At 35.0% G+C, this 21,359-nt stretch overlaps 1 pseudogene; it reads right to left on the reverse strand.

The window, feature by feature from the left end:
• Positions 1–1,528: 1,528 nt before the first annotated feature.
• Positions 1,529–2,505, reverse strand: LOC137241874 (uncharacterized; annotated as a pseudogene).
• Positions 2,506–21,359: the final 18,854 nt, after the last annotated feature.

The raw sequence follows: 21,359 nt of genomic DNA on the forward strand, positions 1-21,359 counted from the left end.
AAATATAGGTCGCCGAATGCGTCATGCAAATGCTGCGGCATTACAAAGGCGATCACAGACTCCAGATGAACGAGCTAAAGCTAATGCATCGCAGCGTGAACGTAATGCACGAAATAGATCTGTCAAAGAGGATAGATAATAAGACGTCATATCACCATTTCAGAAAACCGACTGCGTTTTGAATGAAATTTGCCAATGTACCAATTCATGGGCTCGGCCATTCCTCTTTGTGTCTGTCCGCGAAGATTTGGTAAAATGCAGTGAAGATTAAACTCAGTGAGTGAAAAGTAAATATTGTGTTTTTGTGTTAAAATAGTGCAAAAAGTGAATAAAAAAAAGTAAATAAATAGTGTAAAAAGTTAATGTAATTGTTTAAAAACATATCAAAAAAGTGAATTCAAGTGAAATATTGGCATACAATTAAGAAATCGTGCAAAAAGTATTGTGTTTGAGCTTAAAGCATAAATTGAGTGAGAATGTGAAATGTCAGTGTAAATGAAAATGTAAAAAAAACAAAGAGGATAGAAGCAAAGTGAATAAATAAGAAGACGTAATATTGTGTGTAAAATGTTAAAAAAGTCATAAAAATTATGTAAAAAGTTAATTAAATTGTGCAAGAATTAATAAAATGAGTCAAGTGAAGTGAAATTGTACAAAATAATGCCATAAATGTGAGAAATGGTCAAAAAATAAGTTGTGTGTTTGAGCTCAAATCGTAAATAAGTGCAAATGTGAAACGTCAGTGAAAACGACATTGTAAAAAGTGTGTGTTGTGTTTGTACTCAAAAGGAAAATAGGTGGAAATGTAAACAAATAAATTATAATAATATGTGTAAAAAAGTTGTGGAAAGTGTGAAGAAAATTGTGAAAAATTATTAAAAGTGTTAAGTGAAGTTTAAAATCCTAGCATATAAGTTCAATAAAAATGGTAAAAAGAGTTGTGTGTGTCGTGTTTTGTGTGTGATTAATGAAACCAAAAGGAATCGGCATATGTGCGTGCGAACCTATCCAAATATGTATACAGGTGTTTAAAGTGATTTGTGATTGTGGATAAGAAATTTTGGGAAAATTTTAGAATAGCACCCCCCGAGTTCGGGGTTAAACTTGGTATCAAATGAAAGAGGGAGTTCTCCCGATCACAAATATATATGACTTAAAGTGCGCAGACTTATAGTTTACGAGTTATTTGATGTTAAAGTTTGCACATTTAGCAAATTTCTATAGCACTTTCACTTACAATTTACACATCTTTCGAAACCTTTACGCACATAAATATCTATATAAATTGGCAACGATACACTTAAATTTCATTTTAGTATATTTCACATATAATTCTTGCATTGTTTGTACTTAATATAAAAGTTTTTATTAAATCAATCGCGCTTTTGTAGCAACATTCACATTTATGTATATATATATTTTATTGATGACATTACAAAGCTGTGCTGCCACATGAACAAAGAAAAAACAAATATAAATATTACCTTGCCACCTTTCAGTTAATAAAGAAAAAGGAAAATATATATTTTTACGGACTGTACGTATATTTAATTGCCTCAATTAATTTCACGAATGAATCTTCGTGATTATTGCTAATTTTTTTTCTCCACAAATACTCACAAATTATATCTGAAAAATTATAACAGTTATTCGTGTTATCCTTCACCAAAAAGTGTTTAAACGCATGCCACTCCGGCTCAATCCGCTGAGTATGCGTGCCATCTTCCGCCACAAAGGGGTGGTCCGGATCGCTGTGCTTCACTTTCCGATGCTCATACATATTCAGCCAAACAGTCGTACGCTTTCCAAAAATCGGTGTGTATCGTACTTCCTTCGACAACGTGCTTCTTAATGAGTGGTATGAGAACCTCCGCGGACCGAATATTTCCTGGACACACCTCCATCCGTATATGGTTGGTACCGTCTTGCACCATCCCCAACACCCAATGTCCTTCGACCCTTCGACCTGAAAAAAAAATGTTTAACTATTTACGTGTAATATATATACTTTTATTACCTTTGCTATATTTCCGTTTTCCGAATTTGCTCTCGTCGATCTGGACAACTGTTCCGGGACCACCAATCCTTCCTTGAGCTTCCCGATGCGATATTTGATATAATACAACTACTTCACGACAGTAGTTGTACCAATCGCATATAGTTGCACTAGACAGGACTGTGCCCTTGAAAAAATATTCCTTCCGGACTTGCGACTGCTGCCAAAGACACGCGTACGCGTACATTAAATAAAAAATTTGTGCGAGATCAATTTTCGCGTTTTCAAAAAAAAGTGCCCGTTGCCCTCGAAATATCAGCCTTTGAGCGGCATACCCCTTTCCGACATCGGAAACTTCCAACCGTGTTGTTTCCTTTGCATGATACCTGCATTTGAGTTTTATGCAGTCTACACTTTTTCGATGTCAAAACTAAACCGAGCTTTTCTGCGAAAAGAATGCACGACTCGCGTGTTTTACATTCTTCGTAAATTGCGATTAAATTCCACATCTCATTTACTTCTGATACCTTCAGAATATTTGATTTTCTTCCACTACTGAAATCGTCGTGTGTCACACCACTGCTGGTGGAAGGGACATCATCACAATCTAATAAGAAATCATACTTAACACACTGGCACAAAAAAATAATACAAAAACCTACCAACTGAAACAGTACTCATTTTGAAAAGTTGAAAAGAACTTTATAATTTAAAAGTTGTTTGTCGTTAAAGTTTGCAAATTTCTATACAACAGTTATATGTGTATACGTATATATATTTTATGACATTACAAATCTGTGCTGCCACATCTAAAAAACGGAACCAGTGCAGAATCGAAAAATAACTTATAAAAATATCTTTCATCTGATGTATATATATCTTTAACTTTTCTAGTCTTTATTTACCAAAAATTTGAAAAAGCTCTTTTTTGCATTCGTGAACGAGCTGATATTACCTTATAACTCTTATGTTTATTGTTATGTTAGCCGATCCAACACCGGCTGCGCCATGCACAGTAATTCTGCGTAGAACACCTTTCCGCGTAGGCGGCCTTCGGCCGCGCTTATTTAAAATAACCCTGGGCTACGCCATGCCAAGTCCGGGTGTGTGGTATAACCGTGGCTACCGCCACGGTGATGTCCTTCCGCATAGTAGTAAAAATATATATTTTCCTTTTTCTTTATTAACTGAAAGGTGGCACGTTAATATTTATATTTGTTTTTTCTTTGTTCATGTGGCAGCACAGCTTTGTAATGTCATCAATAAAATATATATATACATAAATGTGAATGTTGCTACAAAAGCGCGATTGATTTAATAAAAACTTTTATATTAAGTAAAAACAATGCAAGAATTATATGTGAAATATACTAAAATGAAATTTAAGTGTATCGTTGCCAATTTATATAGATATTTATGTGCATAAAGGTTTCGAAAGATGTGTAAATTGTAAGTGAGAGTGCTATAGAAATTTGCTAAATTTGCAAATTTTAACATCAAATAACTCGTAAACTATAAGTCTGCGCACTTTAAGTTATATATATTTGTGATCGGGAGAACTCCCTCTTTCATTTGATACCAAGTTTAACACCGAACTCGGGGGGTGCTAAACTAAATCGCTGCCGAAATTTTTACAAAATTAATATATGTATTATATATATATATTGTATACGTGTTTTTTAAATCTATACAATATTATATAAATGTATATGTATTTTGTTTCCAACAAAAAAGATAATATGGTGTCATTTAATGAAAAGGTGTAACTGTTCTCTCACAAAATCTTCTAAGGAAATTGCGCAAAAAAAGGGTCGTAGGCAAAAATAATAAGTTAAATCTTAGCGAAAAGTAGTATTTTGTGCCATTATAACAAGAAACGGGAAAAAATTCAAATCTTTAAAAATGGGCGTGGCACTTGTAGATGTCCAGTTAGAGAAGATAGGTATTGGTTTTATTTAATATATTTTATTACAAAAGCTAGAACGTATGATTTCCAACATGAAACATTTTATAATTCTCAAACCAGAAAATTTTTGAAAAACAGAAAAATCAAAAATGAAAATTAAATAATTTTTTTACATTTAAAATAACAAAATTTTAAAGTAATAAATATTAAAGTAGAAGAAATATAACTTAGTATAAAGTATAAACGAATTGAATATAAGAACCCTACAGCACTGCCCCTTTCTTACAATGCATTTCCCAACGTTTGTGGAGTCATAACTCGACGAAAAATTTGGTTTTCAACAGGAAATATTTTCAGTAGAAATGGGCTAAATCGGTTAAATCGCCTTCTTTTACTATATAAAAGATTTTGCAAAAGTGCGTAGGTGCAGGTAATAAGCTATTTCTTGTAAAAGTTAGAAAATTTCGTTAATAACCCTGCCCTTTTTGAAGTGCACAATGACACTTGTGTGTTTATGTTTATTGTTCTGTTATATATTTATTTTAAAATAAACAGTAGGGAAACCCCAATATCTGAGGGAAAACTGCATTATTACCCGCTCAATGTCATTGATGTTAGTCTCTGTATCCTTTTTGCTTCTTTTAAACGAAAATTAGTTCAGAATAGAACCATATGTATATGGCTTATTGCGCAGCCTTGTAACACTATTAAGCACACAAAACAAACAAGAACAGCATTTCAAGTGTACATCTGGGTATGTAATGTTCGGTTTCACCCGAACTTAGACTTCCTTACTTGTTTTTTTTTTAAACAGATTTTGGCATGATAAAAGCACGTACGAGATAGGTATAACGCCTCTTTGCGCATATAAAATAAAATACCCAGACAGCATTTTTGTTTTAATATTGAAATATCATACCCCCCGATATGTTATTTAGTCAACAAAAATAATCTGAAAAGTTTAAAAAAGTAGATGGAAAAATGATTATGAATTTTTCATCTCCTTCGATTCAACTGAAAAATTGTTTTCAGTTTTTGACCATCAAAGTAAACAAGTTTTGTTATTCCCTTTGTTATTTATACTCAGAGTGCACACAGAGTATATTAACTATGATTGGGTAACGGTTGGTTGTACAGGTATAAAGGAATTGAGATAAATATAGACTTCCATATACATATCAAAATCATCAGTGTCGAAAAAAAAATTTGATTGAGCCATGTCCGTCCGTTTGTCCGTTAACACGATAACTTGAGTAAATATTGAGGTATCTTCACCAAATTTGGTACACGAACTTATCTGCACCCAGAATAGATTGGTATTGAAAATGAGCGAAATCGAATGATAACCACGCCCACTTTTTATATATATAAAATTTTGGAAAACACAAAAAACCTGATTATTTAGTAAATAATACACCTAGAATGTTGAAATTTGACACGTGGACTGATATTGAGACTCTTGATAAAAATTAAATGGGCGTGGCACCGCCCACTTGTGATAACATCAATTTTACAAATATTATTAATCATAAATCAAAAATCGTTAAACTTATCGTAACAAAATTCGGCAGAGAGGTTGCCTTTACTGTAAGGAATGCTTTGAAGAAAAATTAACGAAATCGGTTAAGTACCACGCCCACTTTTATATAAAAGATTTTTAAAAGGGTCGTGGACGAATCTTTTGCAAAAAAGAGCTATATATCAATGGTATTTCATTTCCCAAGTGTATTTATAACAATAAATAGGAAAAACTTCAAATTTAAAAAAATGGGCGTGGCACCGCCCCTTTTATGACTAAGCAATTTTCTATGTTCCGGGAGCCATAACTCGAAGAAAAATTAACGGATCGTAATAAAATTGGGTACACAAATTTTCCCTATAGCTATATAAAAGATTTTTTAAAAGGGGACTAGTATAATAAGCTATAACTTAGTTTTGAGTCAATGATATTTCACTTATCAAGTTTTATTGTAAGAGGAAATGGGGAGACATTTTTTTTTAAAAGGGCGGTGCGACGTGTTATGTAGAACAATGTCTACATATGCACATAGTATGTAAGTATGTACATATGAATATGCAAACGTACATTCAACATTATCAAATATATGTATGTAGATATCATGATAACGAGATTGATAAAAACATCTGCAAATTCTTATATGTAATTCTCTGATATGTATGTACAAATGCGTGTTTGCTAAAATCAAAACAAACGCATGCCCTACATATCTACATAATGAATGTATGTATGCTCAAATGTTCTAACCATCTGATCTTCTATACAAATATATGTACCTACGTACGTTTGTAATTCCACACAAAACTTCATCCTCGACGCTATGGCTAAAAAATAACAAACACACATTAAACACATGTGTCTTGACATAAATAATAAAATATATAAATTATTATTTTATTTATGGTCAAACATGTATGTAGATATATGTGAATGTATGCTCTCGATATTTGCGAGACAATACAAAAATCAAAATTCAATTTGCCGCGACGATGGTCAATAGATTAATATGCAGACAGTTGAAGGCCAAGATTTTAAAGAGCCCGTCATGGCTGCGTAGTACATGCACTGCAAATATGTAAATCTTAAACCAGGCAAATGAAAGTGCAAATCATACATAAAGAGGGATAAATGCGATGGATGGTGGGATGCAAAAGGATAGTGGTTTTTAATATTCTTAAAACAGGTGAAGTGGTGAATTACCATTCAACAATTTCACACCTTCCACCCAAATTAAACCTACCTTCCCACACTCCTACTTTTCAATTTAGTACTCATTACTTTAATAGCAAAGTATCAATACAAGCATAATATGCATTAATAAAGGGGCCCATTAAGCGCCTTACAAAAACACTGCCAAATTCCATCTAAAAATGGCAAGTTCTAGAAGCTCATAAGGGTGTTCATGAATAAGCGCCAACTTAAAATTTTGCATATTGATGAATGTAGTGTAAAACTGTTAATGGAAAATGTCAAAACATATTATGCTATATTGCACAATGATTTTGGGGTTTCCGTTCTTGACGTTGCTATCATATAAATATGTAGAGTTACTGAGCATTAAACAAATTTTGGTTTTTGAATTTTCTCTCAAAAGTATGATAAAAAAAATGTATTTACCTATAACATACCTTAGGGCGAGACCACTAGTCTTAATGTCTGATAAATTCAACCATATATACGGTAAGAAAAAATCCTGATTGTTCTTTAGATACAAAAACGGTCATTGTATTTGTGAAATTCACCTAGAGGAGAAGGATTCATACACAATTTTTCACATTTAGACGATACATTTTTGACCGCTGTATAAAATGAGCATATTTGTAGATGTCTTTATAAGGCAAAATCAATTAATTGCAGAAAAATTAAGAAAACAAAAAAATTTGGTTTCACAAAGCCAAGTGTGCAAGTTACACTTGCGCATAGAGTGAATACCCCTAACTTTGTTCGAGACAAAAAATTAAAAAAATTTAAAATTTGATTCCTTCAAAGAGCTGTGTTGTCACATTTCAGCTCGGTGTCTCAGAAAAGGAGTTATGTTGCCACTTTTCACTTCAACAACTTCAACAAATTTGCTTGATTTTTCGCATTTTTTTGAAAGTTGAGAAGAAAACTTTTCTGAGGGCATTTGCAAAGGCAAAGAGGATAGATTATCTACTCTCTTTGGCAAAGGGAATTATAAATGGAAGACTGGCTGGCGCCAATGAATATACATATGTCCATTTGTATGTTATTGTTTTGTATTTTCAGATTATTCCTTTGGATTAGCGATTAGCTTCTTCGGCAGCGCAGATAATGGTTTGTTTTTGCATAAGTTAGCACCAACTAAGTCAACATTCGAGCTGACGCTAATGTAAAGAGCTTAGTCAGCAATACGCAAGTTGATGGCTCAAAATACTTAATAATAATTTTGAAGCAAACAGGAAAAGGCCCAGACGCCTGATCAGCAAAAACACAAATATTGTGAACGCCATCCGGAATTGAATTGGGAACAACATCCGCCACGTGCCGAACGAAATAATGCTGGCAGGTAGAATTAAGTTATATTTAGAACTAATTTACCATTTTTAAGTCGGTCAGTTGTAAGCAGTTATTTGTAAACGTTTAGTTTTAATTAGTGAATAAATAATAATAAAGGTCGTGAGACCTAAAAAAATTATTTTTTTAGTAACCTTAACAAAGGATACAATAATTGGCGCCCGAGCTAAAAAGCTTGGCTTGGTAAACTTATAGTGTTGGAAAATCGGTATTAAGCTTAATAAAGTGCCGCGAAGGAAACTGTTATCAAAAAATTCCAAAAGTGCCACCAATATATCATTAACTTTCAAAAGATAGATATTTCGGCATTTTGAATGTTATTAGGAATAAGATAATTGGAAAGGCAGACATAGCCTTAGAATCGTACAACACTCCTTTAGATTGGACCGCAATTTCCCGCTGTCTAACTACCCACTACGCCGACAAACGAGACATAGGCACTTTAGAGTACCAAATGACATGTCTCATACAAGGACGAATGTCCATTAATGAGTTCTACCAGAAGATATACAGACACCTATCACTACTTTTAAATAAAATAGGCTGTATGGAGATAGGTGAAGAAGCAGTTCACTTGTTAACTGAGAATTACCGAGCTAAGGCCCTCGACACCTTCGTCAGAGGACTTTCGGGTGATCTCCCCAGGTTACTTGACATAAAGGAACCAAAGAGTTTGCCAGAAGTCTTACACCTTTGCCTGAAGCTCGAAACCCAAAACTTCAGGGCATACCACGCGAACAACCAGATGTCTAACTCCCGTCAACAAAGCTTTAATTCTCCGAATCCACGACAGCAGCCCTTCACGGTAAAATATCCCCCGCCGCAATCTTACCAACAACTCCAACCACAGTCAAGGTTTTATCCCGAACTAGCAGACCTACCTCAACCCATATCAAATCCCATTCCACAAAACTATCATCAACAAAATTTTAATCCTCCCTACTATCAGCTGTACGCCAACCAAAACCCAAACCAGGTAAATAGATACCAACCACAAAACCCTTTTAACCAACAACACCACTCTCCTCCAAGACCACCTAAACCACCTCAACCCATGGACGTAGACGAAAGGGTCAGGACAAGAGCGGTAAATTATATAAACCGCCCTAAAGCTCAAGAAATGGGCAAACGGCCACCTAATACATCAATGATAAACCATCCCCTATCAAAGTTCAAAGGAACTTTCACATAAACACCGACGGACCGACGGATAGCCAACACTACCATAACCAACACTACCATGACCAGTACTACCAAGACCAATACTACGAAGATCCAAACGACCACAATCAACACAACCTTTAACAACGAAAAGGAAGAACCGCAGGATCTGAGTGATGTACATTTTTTAGATTGAATAGCTCTTCGTTACCCTACTTTAGATGCAGGACGAAGAGCGGCGAAATTTTAAACATTTTAGTGGACACTGGATCTAACAAAAATTATATCCAGTCCAGCTTAGTAACAAAATCAATAGAAAACGACAACCCCTTTTTTGCAAATTCTGTCGGGGGAAAAATCAAAATTACCCACCACACATATCTCAACCTCTTCAACTTAGAAAACTACAAGCTTAAATTCTTCTTGCTACCCACTCTCAAAACCTTTCATGCAATACTAGGCAATAACAGCCTAAAGGAACTCTCAGCGGTCATACATACAAAAGAAAATTTTATGGTTATAGCAAACAAAAAAAAAATCTTTTTAAGACAATACAGTGTACAAAATGTTAACACAATACAAATTCGGGACCAACACATGACCACGGAAGAAAAAAACGAAATTAGACAATTAGCACAGAAACACCGTAATTTATTTTCAGAGCCAAACGAAAAATTAACTTATACAACAAAAGTAGTTGCCGAAATTCGCACAAATTCTGACACACCAATATACTCAAAATCATACCCATATCCTATGAGCCTTAAGCAGGAAGTTGAAACTCAGGTAAACAAACTGCTAGAGGACGGAATAATACGCAAATCAAGATCCCCATACAACTCACCCGTCTGGGTCGTGCCTAAAAAGGACGATGCCTCAGGGGAAAAAAATTTCGAATGGTCATTGATTACAGGAAACTTAATCAAGTAACAATCGCAGATAGGTACCCAATACCCGAGATAAACGAGGTACTTTCCCAATTAGGAAAGAATCGAATTTTTTCAGTGATTGACTTAAAAAGCGGTTTCCATCAAATTCCTCTTAAGGAATCTGACGTGGAAAAAACAGCTTTTTCAGTGAACAACGGAAAATACGAGTTCACGAGACTTCCTTTTGGCTTAAAGAACGCCCCTGCCATCTTTCAACGGACACTGGACGACATACTTAGAGAACACATAGGTAGAATTTGCTATGTATACATAGACGATATAATTATATTTAGCGAGGACGAAAAAACGCACGCTGAACATATCGACACAATTTTCGAAACTCTGAATAAGGCAAACATGAAAGTCCAGATTGACAAATGCGACTTTTTCAAAAAGAAAGTCGAATTCCTGGGATTTGTCGTCTCTTCTGACGGAATCTCTACAAACCCAGCCAAAGTACAATCAATAACAGACTTCCCCTACCCCAAAACAATTAAAGACTTACGCGCATTCTTGGGTTTATCCGGATATTATAGAAGATTCATCCAATATTATGCGAAACTAGCAAAACCACTGACATCCCTACTTCGAGGAGAGGAAAAAAGAATGTCTAAAAGAAGTTCAAGGAAAATTCTAATAAATTTGAATGAAAAAGCAAAAGAAGCATTGAATAAAATTAAAGCCACCCTCACATCCAAAGATGTTATCCTACAATACCTTGATTACAGTAAAGGTTTCGAATTAACTACAGATGCCTCACAATATGCCATAGGCGCAGTTTTGGAACAGAATGGCAAATCGATCACATTTATTTCAAGAACATTAAACGAAGCTGAAGAAAATTATGCAGGAAATGAAAAGGAAATGCGTGCAATAATTTGGGCTTTAAATTCCTTCAGAAATTACCTATACGGCACAGCGAAAGTTATTATACACACTGCCACTCACCTATGCCTTAAGCAATAAGAACACTAACTCTTAATTGAAACGATGGAAAGCAATACTAGAGGAATATAACTATGAAATACAATATAAACCAGGAAAGGCCAATGTAGTTCCAGATACATTATCAAGGCCATTTGAGGTAAATTCTTTATCAGTCGCGACGCACTCAGACGACAGTTCATCGCACAACCTAATCCCAGCAGTAGAAGGACCCATAAATGCCTTCAAAAACCAAATTTGGACCTCGCTAGGAGATGAAGACAGCTATCAGTTTAAAATACCATTCCCAACCTATCATAGACACTTAATTTGTAAACCCCACCTTTCAACCGACGATTTAACTGCACTACTAAAACGTTACCTAAATCCTTCAGTGATAAACGGCTTATTTACCTCTGAAGAAATAATTGGAAAAATTCAGGAAATTTATCCCCTTCATTTTTCCAATTACAAAATTCGCTATACCCAAACAAAAGTACAAGATTTAGTAAACGATGATGTTCAAAATGAGGAAATATTAAAAGAACACACACGAGCACATAGAAACAGGGATGAAAACAAAAAACAACTAATACAAAAATATTACTTCCCAAAAATGACAGCAAGAATAGAAAATATAACTAAACAGTGCAAAGTTTGTAAAGAAAATAAATATGACCGTCACCCTAATAAACCACATCTACTTAAAACCCCAATTCCCCAGTACCCTGGTGAAATAGTTCACATAGATATCTATAATACGGAGAAACGCCTGGTATTAACAGCAGTAGATAAATTTTCTAAATATGCCCAGGTAAGAGTAATACAGTCAAAGGCAATAGAAGATATCAGAGAACCTTTGCGACAAATACTCTTCGCATTTGGTGTACCTAAGACAATAGTTATCGACAATGAAAAGTCCTTGAACTCATTATCCATACAATTCATGGTAGAAGATCAACTTGGAATTAAAATCTTTAAAACACCTCCATACGCAAGCACAGTTAATGCTCAAGTGGAAAGGTTTCATTCCACCTTATCGGAAATTATGCGCTGCCTCCAAACAGAACGCACCCATCGTTCATTTCAAGAACTATTAGATAGATGCACATATGAATATAATTACTCCATAGACTCAGCAACAGAGAAACGACCTATAGAAACATTTTTCGGTAGACGAGTCTCGATAGACCCAGAACAATACGAGAATTCACAGCGAGAAAACATAGAAACCCTTCGGAAAAGACAAGCAAAGGATTTAGAAATCCACAATAAAACACGAAAACCCATTAAGACATACACCCCTGGTGACATAATTTATGTTAGGATTAATAAAAGAATAGGATCAAAACTCACTGCTAGATATAGGAAGGAAATCGTGAAAGAAGATAAATCTAGTGTAGTAATTACTGAAAAAGGAAGAATAGTACATAAGAGTAACATTAAGACTTAATATGATTTTAGTAAAATAAGAAACTCCCCCTTCAAATTCTCTCTTACAGACTTCTCGTGCACCTAGTGTACGCGGACTTTAAAATAATAGATTACTCCAACTCTCAACTTGCAACATTTAATACGGGGCAAACCAAAATTCAAACAGGAACTTACAAAATTATACATAAAATAGATCTGGACGTATGCCAAAAGACACTAAATGAACTTAGCCATACCATTAGGACACAAATCAACGAAGAAAACCCCCTCTTGCCCATTCTCAATAATGAATTAAGATCAATACAAGATTATTTGAATAAACTTAAACCAAGGAAATTTAAAAGAGCAATTAATGAACTAGGAACCATCTGGAAGTGGATCGCAGGAAATCCCGACCACGACGACCAAGTCATCTTAGAAAATGAAATAAATAATATAGTTGAAAATAATAACCAGCAAGTGGTAATTAATAAAGTAATTTTTGATAAAATAAATGAAATTACAGCAATTTCTAATAAAATCGCGAAATCCATACAAACGGATGAACACACCCAACATAATTTTGCTATTGAAATGAAATATAAGTTAAAAATTATCAAAGAAGAAATAATTAATATAGACTATGCGATACATTGGGCTAAGGCCGGCATCAACTCCTATATATTTTCAAATGAAGAAATTATGTTAATTAAATCAATATACGAAAAAAACAATTTTACCCTAAGTAGTATAGAAGAATCACTAGAAATCGCAAGCGTAAAAATTGCAACAAACGATAAAATGTTATTTTACATAATAGGATTACCAATAACAAATGAAGACATTTGCGAGTCAATAAAGTCCCTTACGAGGACATTGTAACATGTAATAATAACGTAGTATATGGAATTGAATCTAAATGTAAAGAAAATAATAATGTAAGAATATGTAACCGTAAGGAGATATAGTAGACATTAGCAACACTACCTGTGTCCCACCTCTACTGAGAAGCAAGCCAGCTGAATGCGTTTTTGTTAATAACCAGCACATCCCAACCGTAGAAAGCATCACTCCTTATTTTATATTTTTTTTTTTTCTGCAAAGTAGTAGAGGCCTCGCGAACTTGATGTTGCCGACGTCCACATGTGGTCTAGCGCCGCCGCTGTATGGCAGTATACAATAGATCACATAATTAGTTTGCGAACAAATATAAATTAATAAGTGGGGTATGTGTGCTTTTCCGTATTTAATCTGGTTTTATGGCAGTATACAATAGATCACATGATTAGTTTGCGAACAAATATAACTTAATAAGTTGGGTATGTGTGCTTTTCCGTATTTAATCTGGTTTTATTATACAATAGATCACATAATTAGTTTGCGAACAAATATAAATTAATAAGTGGGGTATGTGTGCTTTTCCGTATTTAATCTGGTTTTATTATACAATAGATCACATAATTAGTTTGCGAACAAATATAACTTAATAAGTGGGGTATGTGTGCTTTTCCGTATTTAATCTGGTTTTATGGCAGTATACAATAGATCACATGATTAGTTTGCGAACAAATATAACTTAATAAGTTGGGTATGTGTGCTTTTCCGTATTTAATCTGGTTTTATGGCAGTATACAACAGATCACATAATTAGTTTGCGAACAAATATAAATTAATAAGTGGGGTTTGTGTGCTTTTCCATATTTAATCTGGTTTTATGGCAGTATACAATAAATCACATAATTGGTTTGCGAACAAATATAACCTAATAAGTGGGGTATGTGTACTTTTCCGTATTTAATCTGGTTTTATGGCAGTATACAATAGATCACATGATTAGTTTGCGAACAAATATAACTTAATAAGTTGGGTATGTGTGCTTTTCCGTATTTAATCTGGTTTTATGGCAGTATACAACAGATCACATAATTAGTTTGCGAACAAATATAAATTAATACGTGGTGTATGTGTACTTTTCCGTATTTAATCTGGTTTTATGGCAGAATACAATAGAACACATAATTAGTTTGCGAACAAATATAACTTAATAAGTTGGGTATGTGTGCTTTTCCGTATTTAATCTGGTTTTATGGCAGTATACAACAGATCACATAATTAGTTTGCGAACAAATATAAATTAATAAGTGGGGTATGTGTGATTTTCCGTATTTAATCTGGTTTTATGGCAGTATACAATAGATCACATGATTATTCTGCGAACAAATATACCTTAACAAGTGGGGTATGTGTACTTTTCCGTATTTAATCTGGTTTTATGGCAGTATACAATAGATCACATAATTAGTTTGCGAAAAAATATAACCTAATAACTGGGGTATGTGTGCTTTCCCGTATTTAATCTGGTTTTATTATACAATAGATCACATTATTAATTTACGAACAAATATAACTCAATACGTGGTGTATGTGTACTTTTCCGTATTTAATCTGGTTTTATGGCAGTATTCAATAAATCACATAGTTAGTTTGCGAACAAATATAACTTAATTAGTGGGGTATGTGTGCTTTTCCGTATTTAATCTGGTTTTATGGCAGTATACAATAGTTCACATGATTAATTTGTGAACAAATATAACTTAATAAGTGGGGTATGTGCACTTTTCCGTATTTAATCTGGTTTTATGGCAGTATACAATAGACCAGATAATTAGTTTGCGAACAAATATAACTTAATATGTGGAGTATGTGTGCTTTTCCGTATTTGATCTGGTTTTATGGCAGTATACAATGATCACATAATTAGTTTGCGAACAAATATAACTTAATAAGTGGGGTATGTGTGCTTTACCGTATTTAATCTGGTTATATAGCAGTATACAATAGATCATATAATTAGTTTGCTAACAAATATAACTTAATAAGTGGGGTATGTGTGATTTTCCGTATTTAATCTGGTCTTGTGGCAGTACACAATAGATAACATGATTAATTTGCGAACAAATATAACTTAATACATGGTGTATGTGTACTTTTCCGTATTTTATCTGGTTTTATGGCAGTATGCAATAGATGACATAATTAGTTTGCGAACAAATATAACTTAATAAGTTAGGTATGTGTGCTTTTCTGTATTTAATCTGGTTTTATGGCAGTATTCAATAGATCACATAATTAGTTTGCGAACAAATATAACTTAATAAGCGGGGTATGTGTGCTTTTCCGTACTTAATCTGGTTTTATGGCAGTACACAATAGATCACATGATTAATTTGCGAAAAAATATAACTTAATAAGTGTGGTATGTGTACTTTTCCGTATTTAATCTGGTTTTATGGCAGTATTCAATAGATCACATAATTTTTTTGCGAACAAATTAACTTAATAATTTAACTTAAGATTTTTAAGAATTAATGAGCTTAGCACCGATAAATGATAATTGTTACTCAATTATTATTTTTGGTTTTATTGGGAAAAACTGAAAAGAAGGAAACATTTACTGGCATATGCGATAGTACCATTTCGAAAACCGCCACGTCATCATCGTCAAGCAATTTCGTAATGTTTATTTATTTCAACAGATTTTACCGGGAATCGAACCGCGGTCAAACTGCTGAAATCACAACCGCGTAACCATTGGGCTATTGTGTGGTATTTGCTTTCTAAGCTGCAGTGAAGAGTGGTACAATACCAATAACAACAAGTAAGGAAGGTTAAGTTCGGGTGTAAACGAACATTACATACTCAGTTGAGAGCTATGTTGACAACATAAGCGAAAATAACCAGGTAGGAAAATGAACCGAGGGAAACCCTGGAATGTGTTTGTAAGACATGTGTATCAAATGAAAGGCATTAAAGAGTATTTTATGAGGGAGTGGGCCATAGTTCTATAGGTGGACGCCATTTAGGGATATCGCCATAAAGGTGGATCAGGGTTGACTCTAGAATCTGTTTGCACGATATGGGTATCAAATGAAAGGTGTTAATGAGTATTTTAAAAGGGAGTGGGCCTTAGTTCTATAGGTGGACGCCTTTTCGAGGTATCGCAGGGGTGGCCCTAGAATTTGTTAGTACAATATGGGTATCAAAAGAAAGGTATTAATGAGGGTTTTAAAATGGAGTGGTGGTAGTTGTATAAGTGGTAGCCTTTTCGGGATATCGCCATAAAGATGGACCAGGGGTGACTCTATACTGCGTTTGTACAATATGGGTATCAATCGAAAGGTGTTAATGAGTATTTTAAAAGGGAGTGGGCCTTAGTTCCATAGGTGGACGCCGTTTCGAAATATCGACATAAAGGTGGACCAGGGGTGGCCCTAGAATTTGTTAGTACAATATGGGTATCAAACGAAAGGTGTTAATGAGTATTTTAAAAGGGAGTGGGCCTTAGTTCCATAGGTGGACGCCGTTTCGAGATATCGCCATAAAGGTGGACCAGGGGTGGCCCTAGAATTTGTTAGTACAATATGGGTATCAAAAGAAAGGTATTAATGAGGGTTTTAAAAGGGAGCGGTGGTAGTTGTATAGGTGGTGGCCTTTTCGAGATATCGCCATAAAGGTGGACCATGGGTGACTCTAGAATGCGTTTGTACAATATGGGTATCAAACGAAATGTGTTAATGATTATTTTAAAAGGGAGTGGGCCTTAGTTCTATACGTGGACGCCTTTTCGAGGTATCGCAATAAAGGTGGACCAGGGGCGACCCTAGACATTGTACGATATGGGTATCAAATGAAAGGTGTTAATGAGTATTTTTAAAAGGGAGTGGGCCTTCGTTCTATAGGTGGACGCTTTTTCGAGATATCGCCATAAAGGTGGACCAGGGATGACTCTAGAATATGTTTGTACGATATGGGTATCAAATTAAAGGTATTAATGAGGGTTTTAAAAGGGAGTGGTGGTAGTTGTATATGTGAAGGCGTTTTCCAGATATCGATCAAAATGTGGACCAGGGTGACCCAGAACATCATCTGTTGGATACCGCTAATTTATTTATATATGTAATACCTGCCAAGATTTCAAGGGTTTTTTATTTTGCCCTGCAGAACTTTTTCATTTTCTTCTACTTAATATGGTAGGTGTCACAACCATTTTACAAAGTTTTTTCTAAAGTTATATTTCGCGTCAATAAACCAATCCAGTTACCATGTTTCATCCCTTTTTTCGTATTTGGTATAGAATTATGGCATTTTTTCATTTTTCGTAATTTTCGATATCGAAAAAGTGGGCGTGGTCATAGTCGGATTTCAGCCATTTTTTATACCAATACAAAGTGAGTTCAGGTAAGTACGTGAACTAAGTTCAGTAAAGATATGTCGATTTTTGCTCAAGTTATCATGTTAACGGCCATGCGGAAGGACAGACGGATGACTGTGTACAAAAACTGGGCGTGGCTTCAACCGATTTCGCCCATTTTCACAGAAAACAGTTAGCATCATAAAATCTATGCCCCTACCACATTTCAAAAGGATTGGTAAATTTTTGTTCGACTTATGGCATTAAAAGTATCCTAGACAAATTAAATGAAAAAGGGAGGAGCCACGCCCATTTTGAAATTTTTTTTTTTTTGTATTTTGTTGCACCATATCATTACTGGAGTTGAATGTTGACATAGTTTACTTATATACTGTAAAGATATTAAATTTTTTGTTAAAATTTTACACCTTCGTCAGAGGACTTTCGGGTGATCTCCCCAGGTTACTTGACATAAAGGAACCAAAGAGTTTGCCAGAAGTCTTACACCTTTGCCTGAAGCTCGAAACCCAAAACTTCAGGGCATACCACGCGAACAACCAGATGTCTAACTCCCGTCAACAAAGCTTTAATTCTCCGAATCCACGACAGCAGCCCTTCACGGTAAAATATCCCCCTCCGCAATCTTACCAACAACTCCAACCACAGTCAAGGTTTTATCCCGAACTAGCAGACCTACCTCAACCCATATCAAATCCCATTCCACAAAACTATCATCAACAAAATTTTAATCCTCCCTACTATCAGCTGTACGCCAACCAAAACCCAAACCAGGTAAATAGATACCAACCACAAAACCCTTTTAACCAACAACACCACTCTCCTCCAAGACCACCTAAACCACCTCAACCCATGGACGTAGACGAAAGGGTCAGGACAAGAGCGGTAAATTATATAAACCGCCCTAAAGCTCAAGAAATGGGCAAACGGCCACCTAATACATCAATGATAAACCATCCCCTATCAAAGTTCAAAGGAACTTTCACATAAACACCGACGGACCGACGGATAGCCAACACTACCATAACCAACACTACCATGACCAATACTACCAAGACCAATACTACGAAGATCCAAACGACCACAATCAACACAACCTTTAACAACGAAAAGGAAGAACCGCAGGATCTGAGTGATGTACATTTTTTAGATTGAACAGCTCTTCGTTACCCTACTTTAGATGCAGGACGAAGAGCGGCGAAATTTTAAACATTTTAGTGGACACTGGATCTAACAAAAATTATATCCAGTCCAGCTTAGTAACAAAATCAATAGAAAACGACAACCCCTTTTTTGCAAATTCTGTCGGGGGAAAAATCAAAATTACCCACCACACATATCTCAACCTCTTCAACTTAGAAAACTACAAGCTTAAATTCTTCTTGCTACCCACTCTCAAAACCTTTCATGCAATACTAGGCAATAACAGCCTAAAGGAACTCTCAGCGGTCATACATACAAAAGAAAATTTTATGGTTATAGCAAACAAAAAAAAAATCTTTTTAAGACAATACAGTGTACAAAATGTTAACACAATACAAATTCGGGACCAACACATGACCACGGAAGAAAAAAACGAAATTAGACAATTAGCACAGAAACACCGTAATTTATTTTCAGAGCCAAACGAAAAATTAACTTATACAACAAAAGTAGTTGCCGAAATTCGCACAAATTCTGACACACCAATATACTCAAAATCATACCCATATCCTATGAGCCTTAAGCAGGAAGTTGAAACTCAGGTAAACAAACTGCTAGAGGACGGAATAATACGCAAATCAAGATCCCCATACAACTCACCCGTCTGGGTCGTGCCTAAAAAGGACGATGCCTCAGGGGAAAAAAATTTCGAATGGTCATTGATTACAGGAAACTTAATCAAGTAACAATCGCAGATAGGTACCCAATACCCGAGATAAACGAGGTACTTTCCCAATTAGGAAAGAATCGAATTTTTTCAGTGATTGACTTAAAAAGCGGTTTCCATCAAATTCCTCTTAAGGAATCTGACGTGGAAAAAACAGCTTTTTCAGTGAACAACGGAAAATACGAGTTCACGAGACTTCCTTTTGGCTTAAAGAACGCCCCTGCCATCTTTCAACGGACACTGGACGACATACTTAGAGAACACATAGGTAGAATTTGCTATGTATACATAGACGATATAATTATATTTAGCGAGGACGAAAAAACGCACGCTGAACATATCGACACAATTTTCGAAACTCTGAATAAGGCAAACATGAAAGTCCAGATTGACAAATGCGACTTTTTCAAAAAGAAAGTCGAATTCCTGGGATTTGTCGTCTCTTCTGACGGAATCTCTACAAACCCAGCCAAAGTACAATCAATAACAGACTTCCCCTACCCCAAAACAATTAAAGACTTACGCGCATTCTTGGGTTTATCCGGATATTATAGAAGATTCATCCAATATTATGCGAAACTAGCAAAACCACTGACATCCCTACTTCGAGGAGAGGAAAAAAGAATGTCTAAAAGAAGTTCAAGGAAAATTCTAATAAATTTGAATGAAAAAGCAAAAGAAGCATTGAATAAAATTAAAGCCACCCTCACATCCAAAGATGTTATCCTACAATACCTTGATTACAGTAAAGGTTTCGAATTAACTACAGATGCCTCACAATATGCCATAGGCGCAGTTTTGGAACAGAATGGCAAATCGATCACATTTATTTCAAGAACATTAAACGAAGCTGAAGAAAATTATGCAGGAAATGAAAAGGAAATGCTTGCAATAATTTGGGCTTTAAATTCCTTCAGAAATTACCTATACGGCACAGCGAAAGTTATTATACACACTGCCACTCACCTATGCCTTAAGCAATAAGAACACTAACTCTTAATTGAAACGATGGAAAGCAATACTAGAGGAATATAACTATGAAATACAATATAAACCAGGAAAGGCCAATGTAGTTCCAGATACATTATCAAGGCCATTTGAGGTAAATTCTTTATCAGTCGCGACGCACTCAGACGACAGTTCATCGCACAACCTAATCCCAGCAGTAGAAGGACCCATAAATGCCTTCAAAAACCAAATTTGGACCTCGCTAGGAGATGAAGACAGCTATCAGTTTAAAATACCATTCCCAACCTATCATAGACACTTAATTTGTAAACCCCACCTTTCAACCGACGATTTAACTGCACTACTAAAACGTTACCTAAATCCTTCAGTGATAAACGGCTTATTTACCTCTGAAGAAATAATTGGAAAAATTCAGGAAATTTATCCCCTTCATTTTTCCAATTACAAAATTCGCTATACCCAAACAAAAGTACAAGATTTAGTAAACGATGATGTTCAAAATGAGGAAATATTAAAAGAACACACACGAGCACATAGAAACAGGGATGAAAACAAAAAACAACTAATACAAAAATATTACTTCCCAAAAATGACAGCAAGAATAGAAAATATAACTAAACAGTGCAAAGTTTGTAAAGAAAATAAATATGACCGTCACCCTAATAAACCACATCTACTTAAAACCCCAATTCCCCAGTACCCTGGTGAAATAGTTCACATAGATATCTATAATACGGAGAAACGCCTGGTATTAACAGCAGTAGATAAATTTTCTAAATATGCCCAGGTAAGAGTAATACAGTCAAAGGCAATAGAAGATATCAGAGAACCTTTGCGACAAATACTCTTCGCATTTGGTGTACCTAAGACAATAGTTATCGACAATGAAAAGTCCTTGAACTCATTATCCATACAATTCATGGTAGAA

The sequence above is a fragment of the Eurosta solidaginis genome, chromosome 2 (assembly GCF_040869045.1).
Source record: "Eurosta solidaginis isolate ZX-2024a chromosome 2, ASM4086904v1, whole genome shotgun sequence".
Taxonomy (NCBI): domain Eukaryota; kingdom Metazoa; phylum Arthropoda; class Insecta; order Diptera; family Tephritidae; genus Eurosta; species Eurosta solidaginis.